General features: G+C 45.8%; 1 protein-coding gene across 1 annotated transcript in view; it reads left to right on the forward strand.

Annotated features, from left to right (window-relative positions):
* Positions 1–15827, forward strand: part of LOC142570726 (uncharacterized) — a 175172-nt gene that overhangs the window by 158765 nt on the left and 580 nt on the right. The gene's annotated exons all lie outside the window — the stretch shown is intronic.

Raw genomic sequence — 15827 nt, forward strand, 5'->3', positions numbered from 1 at the left:
GATCAGCACAGACACTCTCTCCTTGCTGCGTTTGCCCCCAGCATAGTCGTCGTCCTTGAATTTCAGGGTCTTCTCTGGTAGAAGCCGATAGAAGAGTGCAGTCTCATCTGCATTGAAGATGTCTTCCGGTCTATATTCGGCGAGATATTCACGCGGCTTTCCGTCCTTCCACGTGGCGCATGTTTCCTGGTTAACGGACGCCTTTTCACCACACACGCTCTTGAAAACCACGTCATGGCGATCTTTAAAGCGCGTCAGCCATCCATCTGACGAAACGAAGTCCTCGATCCCCAACATTGCTGCAAGCGTTCGGGCTTTCATCGTAACGATGTCTCCGCTGAGAGGAAGTTTGTTGCTCCTGGGCCTCCCTAATCCAAACCAGCAGAGCCTTCTCCATCTCTGGGCAAGCGCAGGTGCGCATTCGCTTCCGAGAAGTCTTGAACTTATCGTTCTCAAATGCATCCACTATTGTGCGCTTGTTCTTGATGTAGGTAGAGAGCGTGTTCGGCTTGATCCCGTGCTTCCGCGCTATGTCTTGTTTGGCGGCACCTCCCTTCTCAACTTCCTTCAAAACCTCGACTTTCGTTGCCGGGTCGAGTGTGCGATAAGAGCCAGGGTTTGCCATGGCTATAAACTGCGCGAGTAGGTATACAAGTCAATTTCGAATCACTCATGGAACAACCTAGCCTACGAGCTTCCCGCACAAAGGCGCTCGACCAACACACGCCTCGACGTAACGCTGCGCACGCTGCGAGACTAAGCTCGCACAATCTCGCCACTGCCAGTATGCAGCGCTGCGTGCACCTATGGCACCCGCGTGGCCTCCGCGATCAGCTCCGGCCACGCGCGGCAGCCGCGTGTGGCCTCCGGCGGGAGCCGCTTCGCCTCCCGCCGGAGTTGATCGCGGAGGCCACGGCAGCCGTAGCAATAAATAATCGCGCCGCTCCGAGAAGGATGGCGTTGCCGGCGGCTGCGGTGGCGATGACACCAACGCGGAGCACGGAACTGTTGCAACACTTGAAAAATTGCACATTCTACCAAAGAATGACGGTCACCTCGAGGATCCCGGCTGAAAATTAACTTCCAATTAAACAATATTACTGGATGAGGACTTCGAATTATCGAGCGATTTCTTCTATAGGATTACATGCAAAACTGACGGGACCAGTACAGTACTTCACTTCTAATTAACCGAAAATTCCAATTAAGCGGCTTCGAATTATCGGGAGTCGACTGTATTACATACAGAGAAATTTGCTTTGTTCTGCCTACCTCATTGAGTGCTGCAAAGATAACTGTATTTTTGTATCCCGTTTTCCTAGGCTGCACGAAAAGCAGTGAACGTAAGGAAAGTTTGTCTTCTATCATTTAGTTGACCTAACCCTTCCTCCAATGCCTCGTTGAAAGAAACTAGATGCTGTCGTTTCAGAACAAGTTATGCAGGGCAGTCTTCTTCTCGAGGCCAACAGCAACGAAATTTCACTTTGGTTGAATTGGTTATAGATGAGTAGTGTATTCTGCTGAAGATGTCTTGGCAAAGCTGCAGAGCTGGGAATTGTGTGATTTGCTTATTAGCAGCCTTTAAATAGCACCTAAACAAATGACATGTGCAGCTTGCAGTTAAGATATTTATTTATTAGGGGTATGTGAATACTGAATAGTAGATTGCAAATCAATTATTGAATTCAATCAAGAAAAAAAAAAGATTGAATCGAATATCAAATGTCAGAAAGCTTACCACAAAATTTAATGCTTACAAATTTTGGGCAAAATATGTGGGGCTGAACATGCTCGGGAGTCTCCCAGCATTGCATAACAAGAACGTACATAGCAATCTATCAGTAACATAGGTATCTAAAAGTCAAGATGTACAGTTATGTCTACTTTTAACAAAAGGAACACCCAGTTAATATGCGAGCACTGCTTACAGCTCAGTTCTAGTATGTGAAGGACCTAGAAAATATTTTTAATAGAATTTCTGTTGAGTAAAATCAGGTGCTTTTCTTTCGTCTGAAACTAATGGATTAGTAGTGATGTTCTGTTGTACTTACCAATGAGGTTGTCTGTGTAGTAGTAGGCCTCTGTTTTAAGGCAGTCTTTTATTTATTGCAATGAAAGTTTTGCTTTCCAGATTTTCCCCGTAATACAGGACTATCTCAGCTTTAAAAAACAGGTGGGTTATCGTAAGGCCAGTCTGTGCAACAGATGAAAGGAGCGCGAATCATCTAACTCAAATCACCACTCTTCACGTAGCCGGCGCCGACATAAAATGCACGTACCATCTATGCCGTTTCATTGTCAGGTTTGGTATGATTTTCCACCAGTCAAAGAGTCTGAAATCTGGAGAGTTATGGCAAGTTAGCACAATGCTCGCTCCTCCCCAACTCTCTCTCCCCTCCCCCCCTCGTTCATCCACTCTATGTGCAAATGCATGCAACTGGCCATGATATTTTCATGCCACTGTGTAAGTCCAAAGCTAGTCTTGTGACAGGTTACTCGAAGCTACAAAAAGAGACCAATGTACATCTATGAAGAGTTTGGGAACGAGAGGCCGCCGTACGGTGTGTCGCAAAGATGGCAGCCCTGCACCACTTTGTTGCTCAGCTGTACCTACTTTTGTTTGCAAGATGGTTTGTTGGATTTCCAGTGTCGTGTGGCTGCTGCTAACAGATCTGCGTTGATGTGGTACCAAACCATAGCTTAGTCGATAACGGCCTAGGCAGCGTGGCCGTGACGAAAATGCGCCGCTCCCCCACATGGTAACGGCCCGCAAAGCATCGTGGAGTGCTCACTGCTAATATCTTCGTACTGGTGGCTCACGAGTTACTGGTCCTGACATCACGCGGGTGGGTTAGATTGATGGCTGTTCAAGTGATGTGAAGTTCGTCACTGTATATTCAACACGATCTTGCTAGCCTAATGGCAGCCGATTGGCCCGATCTTCGCACACACTTTTGGACCTCCGGAAATACTTGCTGCTTTTGTTGCCGTTCTTTCTGTTCACATCGTGTTGTCATTTCAGTTAGTCTCGTTGACCCAAATGGACCTCGTACTGATAGAGGCAAACTTGGCTGATGTGGCGTTTTTCTGCAAAGTGCTGCATTTGGGTGCTATGTGCTCGGTCCCTGCATCGGGCCAACATAGGGGAGTGCTCGTAGTGACATAGACCGCTGCCGCTTCGGCCGGGGCAGCACGTCGGCGGCATGCTTGGCATTCCTTTTGTACCGAGAACGAAGTGACGTGCTTGCTAGGGTGGCGTCGAGCATGAGAAGCTCCATGGCACATCTGGCGTGTGCCACTGCGTGGGTCTCTGCATCTAATATATTGAATATGTAAAAAATCAAATAGCAGATATTCCATTCGTGAATCGAAATATTCGCTTTCACTGTTTAATTCGAGTATTCGCACACCCTTATTTATTTATTTATCTATTTATCTATTTATTTATTTCAAATACCCTCAAGGCCAAAGACATTATAGAGGAGTGGTGTGAGACGAAATACTATGTGATAAATGTGAAACAGAATATTGTTATGTGTCAGTGAGAATTATCCTGGAAGGGATTACAGATAGGATGAACTACAAACAAAATCTCGAAGGCCACATGCTGGGATTATGTTCAGCGCACCGCAGGGACACCTAATCTTGGGGGCTATTCAAAGTAAGCCGCCCATTCTGGATCATACACATCACTTCCTGTAAGGAGTGATAGCAAAATTGTGGTTTAAGTTTCAGTATTAAAAAATGTCTACCGTATTCACTCGCTTATAAGAAGTTCATGTAAATTTGGGAGATGTGTTCATTATGTGAAAAAAAAAAAGTTTCATAATATTTTTTGTAAAAGTTGGAATTTTATATCGCTATGTAGATAACGAAAAAATCACAACTGCAACCTTACCTTCATAGTAAATACACATACGCAGTATGAATGAAAAATGCACCTTTATTCACAACGACATGCTGCTGACCTACTTGGCCTCTTCATATAGCTGACAACTTCTTCCACCACGCGAGAAAACCTTTTCATCAGTAGTGCACAAGCACTGGGTCAACACTGAAATGCCATCCATCGGCACGGTTCCCGTGCCCTAGGGCATGCTCTATGGCTTTCAGTTTGAAATTGGCCGAGTTTTAACTGTCTTAACGGTCTGCTGCAGGACATGCAGCAGAGCTGAGAAATAAAAAAGACGTCGCAGTGCGCCACCCGATCAACAACAACAACAACAAAAAAAAAACAGTAGAGGTGGAATGGCGAACGGCAGAGTAATGTGATGGGGCCATGTGTATCGTCTTAATTTGTTCCGCTGCTGCCGCACTTGCATGGTGCACTACAAGAGACAGTTTTGGCATGGTGAAGCATTGTGCATCATTATCATCAACAATAGAAGTGTGCAATCGACAGGTTTAATCTTCGCATTACCTGCGTTCGTGTTATACCAGTGTTTACCATTGCTTGCTTCAAAAGGCATTTGCTGTATGCTGCACAACCAACCATTTTGTGATGTTGACAGCGCTGGCCAATCACGCTGAGATAAAGTATAGATGCTGAACACCAGCCCTGTAGGTCAGGTGCACAATTTTTATTAAAAAGGCTATTCTCAAGTAAAAAATGGGGGAGGCAGGGTAGGCATGTTTATTACACAATCAAATACGGTATTTTTTCAAGCTTTTTGTATTTAAAATGTAAAATTGTGCACCGTAGCTGGTTTATACATACACTATCTAAAACTAGGCTTTTATTCAGTCCAGAATCTTGTTGCGATTAGCCTTTCAATAGTTGTTGATGCAGTCAAATTTTTAGCAGTTCTAAGAAATGAGCCGTTCAGAGGCACTTAATTGTCTGTCATTGTTCGTGATGATTTGCTGTGACTGGTTGTTTCAGCATTTTTATGTGTGGTTTGTTCATGTGTCTTTTCTGTGGCATTCTCATTCTTTTACTTTTAGTTAAATATCATGTGTTCACTGCATATTGACACGTAGAAAGTCCACACAAGGTGTGTTGCTGCTCTGTGGGCATTGTCGACCAGTCACTACATATTAGCGGTGTGCAGTTAGTAAGATTTGAACTCAACTGGATCAGAGTCCAATATGCTCAGACATCAGTGTAACATTTCTATTCAGTAATCGAGTATTCAAATTTTCTTTTAGAGCTTTTATTTCTTCATTTATTGCATTTTCAAAACAAAGGTGTTAGGGGAACTGCAATAGAGCTGAAGCTTGATATAACAAACTAAATATGAAAATTTTCTCGTCTATACATGCTTGTGACGAATGTTGGATAAAACAGACATATTTCCATGTTGGATTCGACTTAGTTACAAGGAGGTTTTACTGCAGTTAAAATCAAAGCAAACACGAGAGAAAACTAAATTAATCCAAAAATGTAATTTATGATGCAAAACGGTAGTTTATGTAGCTGTCTGATGACCAGACGAGTTGTTTCAACTACCGACGCGTTGGCCATATTTCCCATCGCTGCCACAATACAGTAAAAGCTTGTTAATTCACAACCCGTTAATTCGAAATTTAGGATAATTCGAAGTATCCGCCGCAGTCCGTTCAACAATGTATTGAAAGCATTATGTAATGCATCTCGCTAATTCACACAGAAATACACACTGCCACCGATAATTAGAATTCTGAGCCATCGTGGATTGGGAGAGTGCTGGTGCGCGGGAGCATGTTGGCAACGATCGTCGCCATCCAGCTTTGCTCTTTACATCTGTGGCCGTCTGTTGCAGGTCACACTTTCAAGATAAACACATGGATGCGGCGCCACGTGTTTTTCATTATTATTATTATTTATTGTCATAGCAAGTATATGGACACTCCAAGCACATTTCTGCTGTCGGCGTGGGCGTCGGTGTCACCGTGAGGTTCCGTGTAAAGTCCAAGGGTGATAACGCCGTCACAGCGCGCCCTATGCTTTATGCGCGAGTAAAAGCGTGCGAGGGGAGCCGACAATCGCGGCTCAATGGCTGCTCAATCTCGCCCGCGCGAAAGGAACGAATGCAAAGAGGAAGCACGCCGTCTTCTCTCGCGTGCAAGGCACCCAACGTTGCGAGGTGCCAGGGGCGAGTTCTTTCCGGCTGCAACTGCGCGTGTGGCGGCTGCGGGCGGTTGCCCGGCCGTATCTTGAGAGCGATCTGCGTTAGGGGCTGAGTCTAGTTGTGTCGGCGGCTCTTAGTTTTGTGCGTACTGTGTGTTCTTGGCGCTCAGTTTACGTTGAAGCGATAAACAGCGCGAATGTCACTTTGCTCGCTGCTGTTGCCACGTTTCCTCACAACAGCGCTTTGACAGCGAGTGTCCGTAGTTATCGGGTGTGATGTGTTCATGTTTGCTGTGCGAGCCGACACCATGCTTAGTATTTTAGTTAGCAAGGGAATGTTTAGAAGTTCATATGGCTGGTAAAATACTATCCTTACTTCGTACGGCTGTCTGCTAATTTGCTATCACAATCGATGCTTGTCCTTTTGGGTGAAACTGTATTTCTTTCTTTCTTTATTTCATGTTACATCTTGGAGGCTATGCTCTTTATCTACGAGGTGTTCCACCAAGAAGCAGCACCGCGTAATGTCTGTAACACGACAGCCATGACGTTTATCGGTGTTCCTACTACTGAAAAGCATAGCCTTTGAGATTCGTGGCTATTACTCAAAGGAAAGATCGCTAGGATATGTATTAGGACGCCACCTATGTGTATAGTGGAACTCGGTAGCGGGCAGCCACTGCATCTGTGAAAGTACAACTGAGACTAATGTCGCAGCAGGTTGTGATGCGTTTCGAGAGTGCAATTTAGAGCACAGCTCTTGTTCCTGCGGTGAGCATTGGCGCACGTCGCTTGCAGCCAGTCGCGCTACAGCACTTGTGCTGCGCAAGTCGAAATGCCATCCCCTCTAGACTTTGACATGCGAGCCGTCAGCTGTTCTCTTCAGAGCATGCGCAGGACGATGCCCAACCAGCGGGCCACTTTGAATGGCTGCCTGTGATCGTCAGCACCGTTTTCCACGCCATGCAATGTGGGTCGGCGCAGTCGGCGCGACGAAAGCATGGTTGGAGCAAGAGCCATCTCAGCGTTGGGCACGTCAGGCTGCATTAGCCGCGTTCGGTTACGTTCACTGTGCCAGTGCTTCGAACTATAGACGTTCTCGCCAACGTGACGTAGTGCGCTCGCTCACTTTTGTATAATTCGAATTTTTGTAGCATCTCCGTGGAACTTGATTTAACAAGCTTTTACTGTACCTGGACATTATCCCAATATCAGTCTGCATTCCAACCTTACCGCCACTCACCAGGTCCACCACTGGAAGATTCCACAGAGCCATACAACTCTGCTCAGGTGTCCTCATCTACCCGGCAAAGTCGTTCACCTTCACCATGACAATCCTTGTCTCGCTTACCCTCTAGTTGCCGGTCTCTGTGCCCCATGTATTGGCGCTCTATGGAAAACTGACGGGTGCAGATCCGAGGGTGATGCTGCTAGAATGACCCGGACTGCAATTCCTCTACTGGCCTTACCGATGGATAGAAATTTACTTTATGTGTATGTAGATGGTGTCGCTGTCACTGCTCTGACTGATACTGACGCACACATCTCTGTGATGAGTGACCAGCTTCATAGACGGCTCACTAAAGTCCTGACACCTGTGATGTCCTATGTTGTGCCAGTCGCTGACAAAAGAATACTGGCCACAATAGGAATGTGTGCCGCTCGTGTTGGTGTCGGTGGCTGCCAGACATCTCTCTTGTTTACTGTTCTTCAAGAGTGCCCCATGACATTATTCTAGGCCTAGATTTCCCATCTGTTCACTGCGCCCTTATCGACTGCTTCACCATACTTGTTCAACTTGACCTGATGCTCCTGACCTGTTGACCTTGTCCTGACCCTCCTGAGAAAGTTCCCAGCAAACTGTGCTCCGCCGATTGCATTTGACTTGCCCTGCAAGCCATGAACTACGTTCTGCTTTCTTCAGCTCCATCTGTCCCTGATAGTGACTGTGTTGTCTCCTCTCACGGACGTCCTCCTTGCCCATCACGTTGCTCGTCTGCACACCGTCGTCACTATAACCAACAACTCTACCAGCCGTCCTTTCAACAACTTCAACGTCAGTGACCATTTCCTACCGCAAGGCATAGCCTTAGGTACGCTGCCCTCCTCCCTAGACTCTCAATTATCAGCCTTGACTGCTGACATTATGTCGTCTCCTGTTGACTCATCTTCTTTGCTGTCTTTCCTTAGTTCACAAACATGATTGCTCCTGAACTTCCGCCTCACCACATCAACCGGTTAAGCCACCTGCTCTCCTTCTTTAGCTACATTTTTTGCTCGAATACCGTGTTTACTCAAATCTAGGCCGGCCCTGATTCTAAGTCGACCCCCGAATGTCCGAAGCCGGAAAAATAAAAAGCGTACCTCGAATGTAGCCCAAACAAAACAGTGAGGACGGCATTCACAAAATGTAAACTGCATTTATTTAATATGAACATGCTGAGCTGACTCTGTCATCATTGCTGCTAGTCTCGTACGCTTGTGGATGGATGTGTACAAGCTCGCGTCCGCGCAGACAGTGCAGCATGGCTTGTACATGTCGAAAGGCGGCGCGATCTCAGTGAACAGTTCCTCTGTTATTATGCGCTTATCTTCCTCATCATTGTCATCTCCTCATTGTGACACACGCAAAAAGCGTCTCCCTTGCCACTTGCAACGACAGACGTTTTTAATGCTGAAGTCCCGTCCGGCTTGAATGTTTGACAATGCCTCTGCGGCTAGCACAACTTTTCATTTGAAAGCGGCACTATAGTGGCATCACCTGTTTGGTGCCATTTCGATAACGCCATGCTATGTACCACACCACACGCCGATACAACACAGGTCAAAGTAGCGACGTTGCTCATGTACTTCAGTTGGCTACTGGCACGGCTAGTAGTGGCTGCAATGCTGACTTTTTGGATGGCACTAGCTATGCACCATATTTATCATTTTCAATTACAAATTGGTGCATTTTTTAAAATCCTCGAATTTAAGCAGACCCCATACTTTGGTATATGACTATTTGAAGAATACTATCGGCCTAGATTCTAATGAATGAGGTAATCGCCCTTTAGGCCAGACCTCACTCACAACACACCGTATTGACTCCAGTGATGCACTCTCCATTCACAGGCTATCATACCATATGCCCCTGCATGAAGGTCAAGAAGATGCTCTCTCGAGGAATTGTCAAACCGTCATCCAGTCTTTGGGCCTCTCCTGTCATTCTAGTTAAGGATGACACCTGGCACTTCTGCGTGGCTTACCGGCACCTCAGCATGATCACCAACAAAGACGTTTATGTTCTACCACGCATTCATGACGCCCTTGATTGCCTCCACTGTGTGAAGTAGTTTTCTTCCATCTATCTTTGTTCCGGCTACTAGCAGATTGCTGTCAACAACATGGACCACCAGAACATCGCATTTGTAACAATTGATGGCTTATACCTATTCAAAGTCATGCCTTTTGATTTATTTAATGCTCCAGCTACTTTTGAGCACATGATGGACACACTCCTGCATGGCCTCAAGTGGTCCATTTGTCTTTTGTTACTTAGATGATGTCATTGTTTCTGCTCCTACATTTGCCACGCACCTGAAGCACCTATCGCTCGTTCTTTCTGCTTTTCGCAATGCTGGCTTTCAGCTTAATTCGTGTAAATGTCATTTCGGGCGCCACCAAATTACTATCCTCGGCCTTCTTGTTGACTCCTCTGGTTTACGCCCAGACCACGACAAAGTTTGTGCCGTACAGAAGTTCACTGTGCCAATATGTACTAAAGATGTTCAGAGCTTCGTGGGCCTATGCTCGAACTTCTGCTGCTTTGTGTACAATTCTGCGGAAGCTGCCCGTCCCCCTACTGCTCTTCTGAAGGCAGACGTTTCATTTTCTTGAGGACCTGAACGAGCAACCACCTGCTCAAAGGTTATCTCTCTCTTGACATATCCTACCCATTCTGGTGCACTTTGACCCAACTGCTCCAACAGAAGTCCACACTGATGCCAATGGTCATGGAATCGGCACTATTTTATGCAAATGGGAGCAAGGCCACAACCACGTGATTGCATACACCAGGCGTCTGCTTTCTCCAGCTGATCAGAATTATTCCGTTACTAAACATGGGTGCTGTGCTCTTGTCTGGGCAGTGGTGAAATTTCACCCTTATCTATATGGTCTGCCGTTTACAGTCCCCACAGACCACCATGTGCTCTGCTGTCTTTCATCCCTCAAAGACCCTACCGGTCGCCTATGTTGCTGGGCACTACACCTACAGGAATACTCGTACACAGTTTCTGACAAGTCCGGCAATTTACACCAAGATGCCGACTGCTTGTCCCGCCGCTCAGCCAATCCGCCTGATGTTCCTGCGACCAATTTCTGCTTCTGTGTTTTCACTGATCTCGCTACCGAACAGTGCTGAGATCCAAACATACGTGGTATCATAGATAAGCTCACAACTGGATTAAGTCATTCTTTCCTCCGCGTGTTCCTACTCCAGGACGGCACTTTATATTGGCGCAGCATGCACCCCAGTGTACCTGAGATGCTACTTGTCATTCCCCGGCATCTTTGTACCACTGTTCTGTCCGAGCTGCACAATGTACCAACTTCTGGTCACCTCGGGGAGTCTCGTACGTACCACCGTGTCCGGCGAAGATTCTTTTGGCCTGGTCTCTACCGATCTGTCTGCCGCTATGTTACTTCTTGCGAGTTATGTCAGCACCGGAAGAAGCCGTCTGTGCTTCCTGCTGGCAGACTCCAACCTCTTGATGTTCCTGCCGAACCCTTCTATTGTGTTGGTGTAGACCTCCTGGGACCTTTCCCCACACCTGACTCAGGCAATAAGTGAATTGCCGTCACAGCTGATTATACAACTTTGTTCGCAGTGACCAGAGCCCTTCCAACCTCCTGTGCACCAGACGTAGCTGACATCCTGTTGTTGAACATCATTCTTCTCTATCGCGCTTCTCGCCATCTTCTTACTGACCGGGGTCGCTGCTTCCTCTCTACATTTGTGAATGACTTGCTCTGCTCCTGTTCTACGAAACACAAACTTGCTACTGCATACCATCTGCAGACTAATGGCCTTACGGAGCGGCTTACTTGAACAATAAGGGATGTGCTCTATGTGTATGTTTTTGATGATCATTGTCACTGGCATATCGCTCTCGCTTTTGTCGCATTCACATACAATTCATCATGCCACGACACCGCAGGTTACTCACCATTTTATTTGTTGTACGACCGCGATTCCATGTTGCCTTTTGATACAATACTGCCTACCGCTCAGGAGTCTGTGTCTGAGTATGCCCGTGATGTCATTTCCCGAGTCGAAGAAGCAAGCCAGTTGCTCACCGTCGCCTTTGCGCTTCTCAGAACAAGCAGAAAAGCATTTTTGACAGTCATCACTGTGACGCCGACTATGTTCTTGGGTCTATGGTCTTTCTATGGTCTCCTACCCGCCACGTCGGCTGCTCTGAAAAACTAATGTCTCGCTACCCTGGTCTTTACTGGGTTCTCTGCCTGGCAGCCGACGTAACCTATGAGGTCTCTCTAGTCACACCTACTGCTTGCTCCAACCAGACTTCCCATGACATCATTCATGTCAGCCGCCTAAATGCTGCGAGTCCTTTTCTGCCTAAGAACCACTGAGACAGTGCTTCCACGCTGGGTGCAAATATGTTACTGCTCTGCACAATGTTGAGGAAGAACACGAGCTTGGGGCTGAAAAAGACGGCACTTCAGTGACTGATACAACTGACAAGTTTTCGCATCGACACCGATTTCTGTCTCTGCTTGAAAACGACATGCAGTGAGACTGCCAGAACACCTTTTACATACCTACACATTTGGCCTTAGTGTTGCTGCCATTTGTCAAGCACAGCCTGAATGACAACTGGTCAAGTCATTTTACACATAGAGTAGGTGGATTACTGCTGCACCTATGGTACTTGATTTATAATTCAACTAGCATTCTTTGCCTACTAAAGACATTTTAAGCCTATCTTATTTATCTATCTAGCCTCATACGTTGACCTAGTGGCCCAAGTTGTCTACCAGCTTGGACAAATAGACACGTGCTCATGGTCATTGCACTGCTACCATTCAGCTTTGTCATTCGACTCTCTTCATAATGTCATCACCACGCCATTGTTGTCGTACAGTCGTCAGGCGTTCATTGTCGTACTGTCGTCATGAGGCTGTTGTGGTCGTTTTATCGCCGTCACTCCCACGCCATGATCCGACGCTCGTCATGCTGTTGTCGTCACGCTATCGTCATCTACAGCCTTTGTGATACAGTAGCCGTCACACCATCATTGTCATCTTCCTGTCCTCACACTGTTTTCATGCCATCATCGCCATGCAGTTGTCATCCTGCATTTGTTCTCATACGCAACATCGTTATGATGCTGTAGGGTCGTTCCATCATCATTCTAACTTCGTTATCCCACTCTCATCAACTATCGTCGCACAGTCATCATACTATTGTTATCATGCTGTCGTCATCACACTTTCGTTTTACCATCGTCATAACTTCAGTAATACCCGCCATGGTTGTTCAGTGGCTATGGTGTTGGGCCGCTGAGCGCGAGGTCGCGGGATCGAATTCTGGCCACGGCGGCTGCATTTCAATGGAGGCGAAATGCGAAAACACCCGTGTAATTAGATTTAGGTGCTCGTTAAAGAACCCCAGGTGGTCGAAATTTCTGGAGTCCTCCACTATGGCATGCCTCTTAATCAGAAAGTGGTTTTGGCACGTAAAACTCCGTAATTTAATTTTTTTAATAACTTCAGTAATGTCATACCAGAGTCATCATGCTGTCATCATCATACTACCTTCATGGTTCCGTGGACATCATGTCTTTTTTATAATTCTAACGTAATAATGTTATCATTCAATCAAAATTATGCCGCTGTTGTGCCATTGTCGACATGTGTGGTGGCTGCCATTGCCATCATACAGTTCTCAGACATTCATTGTCATATTGTTGTCGGGATATCGTCTTGGTCACACTATCCCCGTCGCTCCAAAATAAGCTTTGTCATCCGGCTATTGTCATGCTGTTGTCTCACCATCGTCGTCATGCAGTGTTCATGATACAGTAGTTGTCACGCCATCGTCATCATACACTGGTTGTCATCCCATAGTTCTCATACCATTGCCATGCCATGTCCTACACAGTCGTTGTCACTGTTGTTTTACCATCGTCATCACTTCAGAAATCTCATCTCATTGTCATCATGCTGTTGTCATACTGCCTTTTTTGTTGCATCGACGTAATTCCTTTTTTGCTATTTTAGCGTAATCATGCTGACGTTCTTGAATTTTGATTATGTCGCCATTGTCATACGATTGTTGTTATTGCAGTTTCACCAGGCACTGTCTGTCATGCATTCGTTGTCATACCGTATGCCGTCCAGGTTGTTGCCTCCACTCCCACTTTGTCATACAGTCTTTGTGTACAGTGCTATTATGTCATACTATTGTCCTCATGCTGTTGTCATGCCATCGTAATCATTGACTAATCATGCATTCGTTGTTATACCGTTGTTTCACAGTCATCATACTATTGTCGTGCCGTCATCGTCGCGCTGTTATTTTACCATCGTCATCACTTAGCATCATTCCATAGCCATCATGCCAGTGTCGTCATACTGTCTTCATCATTCCATCAACATCTTTTCTTCTCTGTAATCATGCTGTCGTGACTCAATTCTGATTGTGCCCCTGTTGTCATGCCATGGTGGCTTCCATTGTTGTCATACAGTCATCAGGCATTCATTATTATACTGTCGTCATAATGCCATCGTGGTCATTTTATCGCCATCACTCCAGCTTTGCCATTTGACTGTCATCATGTCATTATCTTGCCATCATTTTGATGTAGTAGTCGTCTCACTATCGTCGTCACACTATCGTCGTCACGCGCTCGTCATCCCATTGTCCTCATACCGTTCTCGTGTCATAGTTGTCATTGTGTTGTCATCCCGTTGTCGTCATGCGTTTGTTGTCGTACTGTCATCGTCATGCCGTTGTCACACCATTGCCGTACACATTCGTTGTCAAACTGTCATTTTACCATCGTCATAACTTCAAGAAATGCCATCCCATTGTCACCATACTGTCATAATTACTGCGTTCCTAGTTCCATCAGCATCATTCCTTCTCTGTAATTTTAGCGTAATGATGCTGTCGTCATTCAGTCGTCATTATGCTGCTGTTGTCATGAGATCGTCATCATTTGCTTCGTCACCAGAGAGTCACTGTCATGCATCCATGTCGTCATGTCATCGTGGTTGCACCAGCATCGTCATTCGAGCTTCGTCACTCAGCAGTCATACACTTTAAGTTCTCATGCCATCGTTGTCATGCTTTCGTCATTATACCATTGTCATCATATCAGAATCGACTCATTAGTGTCATGCCACCGTCATCATAACCTTATCGTTCCATTGATGTTGTTCGTTCTTCACCATGTTATTGTTGTCACTGCATCGTCGTCATGTTGTCATGCACATAGGTGACCTTAGCATGTGAGTGTCATACCAAAGTGGGCTAATAAAGAAAAAGTGGATGTCACATATAGCGGAAGCAACGGAAATCTCAGAATGACCACTGTAGATTTTAAATAAATGTGACTTCAGCAATACGGTGTGTGGCTTCATTGTTTGAATGCTAATCGCATTACCATCAACAGTCATTGTGAGATGGGTTCTACCGTAATTTTATTGTTAGGGTGCCTTTTTTTGTTGCACACTGACACTGCGTCATAAGTCATGCAAGAGACTCTACGGGATATAAATATGCATGCAACAGAACGTCTTGTAGTGTGGCATGCCTTATGAGTTTGGCGTATCAGTAAAGAAAGAAAAGCTTAAAGTGATTTATGTAAATGTTATCATGGTGCTACAACATCAGCGGGGACATTGCAACTTGTGGACCATTGGAAACCCTACTGGCAAACTAAGTATTTCTTGGTTCAAATTATATTGAGTTATACCGTATTTACTAGATTCTAGTGCACCTTCTAATGTAGCGCGCATCCGTTTTCCGTGACTGAAAAAAGGAAAAATAACCACCCTCGATTTTAATGCGCACCCATTTGCCGCGATTTAAAAAAAGAAAAGTCCTTTACAGTACCACGCACCTCATTCTTTCATACAGGAATGCAACTTTCTCTCATTTGGAAAAGCAAAGATTTGCTCCCAAACCACTAAAGTTGTGATAAGTTAAAAAAAAGTCGCAGTTTCGCCCAAAAGGTAAAGCATCTATTATGGTAGCAATTTAGTAGACAGCTATACAAAAAGTAAGGATAGTAGTTTTATTGGCCGTGTAAACTTATTAATATTTGCTTACCAGCTAAATTAACAAGCATAGTGTCATGCGCACACAAGCAAGCATGAACACATCTCATGCAATGACCATGGAAGCTCTTTATGAAAATGCTGGAATGGGGAAGTGCAGTAGCAGGAGCAAGCGAATTGACCTTTGGGCAGACTCTTACTTCAACATGCACTAAGCGACGAGAACACAGCGCTGTGCACCTAGATGAGTAGACTCTTGTCTCCATCGCAGATCGCTTTCAATATTGGAGCTGCGCGGCCGCACTGTGCATAGCAGCCATCAGAGTAGAAAGCTTCTCCTGTTTGTGCCAGATCCACGTGCAAGTTTCGGGAACTCAGAACGCCCGTGATGCGGCCCCATTTCCGTCCGTCTCCGCACACGTGATTGCTTTCCCTTTAATTGTGGCATCGTAATGAACTCGGCATGTCCTTGCAGTCGGCACTTCCA

The sequence above is a fragment of the Dermacentor variabilis genome, chromosome 2, assembly GCF_050947875.1.
Source record: "Dermacentor variabilis isolate Ectoservices chromosome 2, ASM5094787v1, whole genome shotgun sequence".
In the NCBI taxonomy this organism is placed as follows: Eukaryota; Metazoa; Arthropoda; class Arachnida; order Ixodida; family Ixodidae; genus Dermacentor; species Dermacentor variabilis.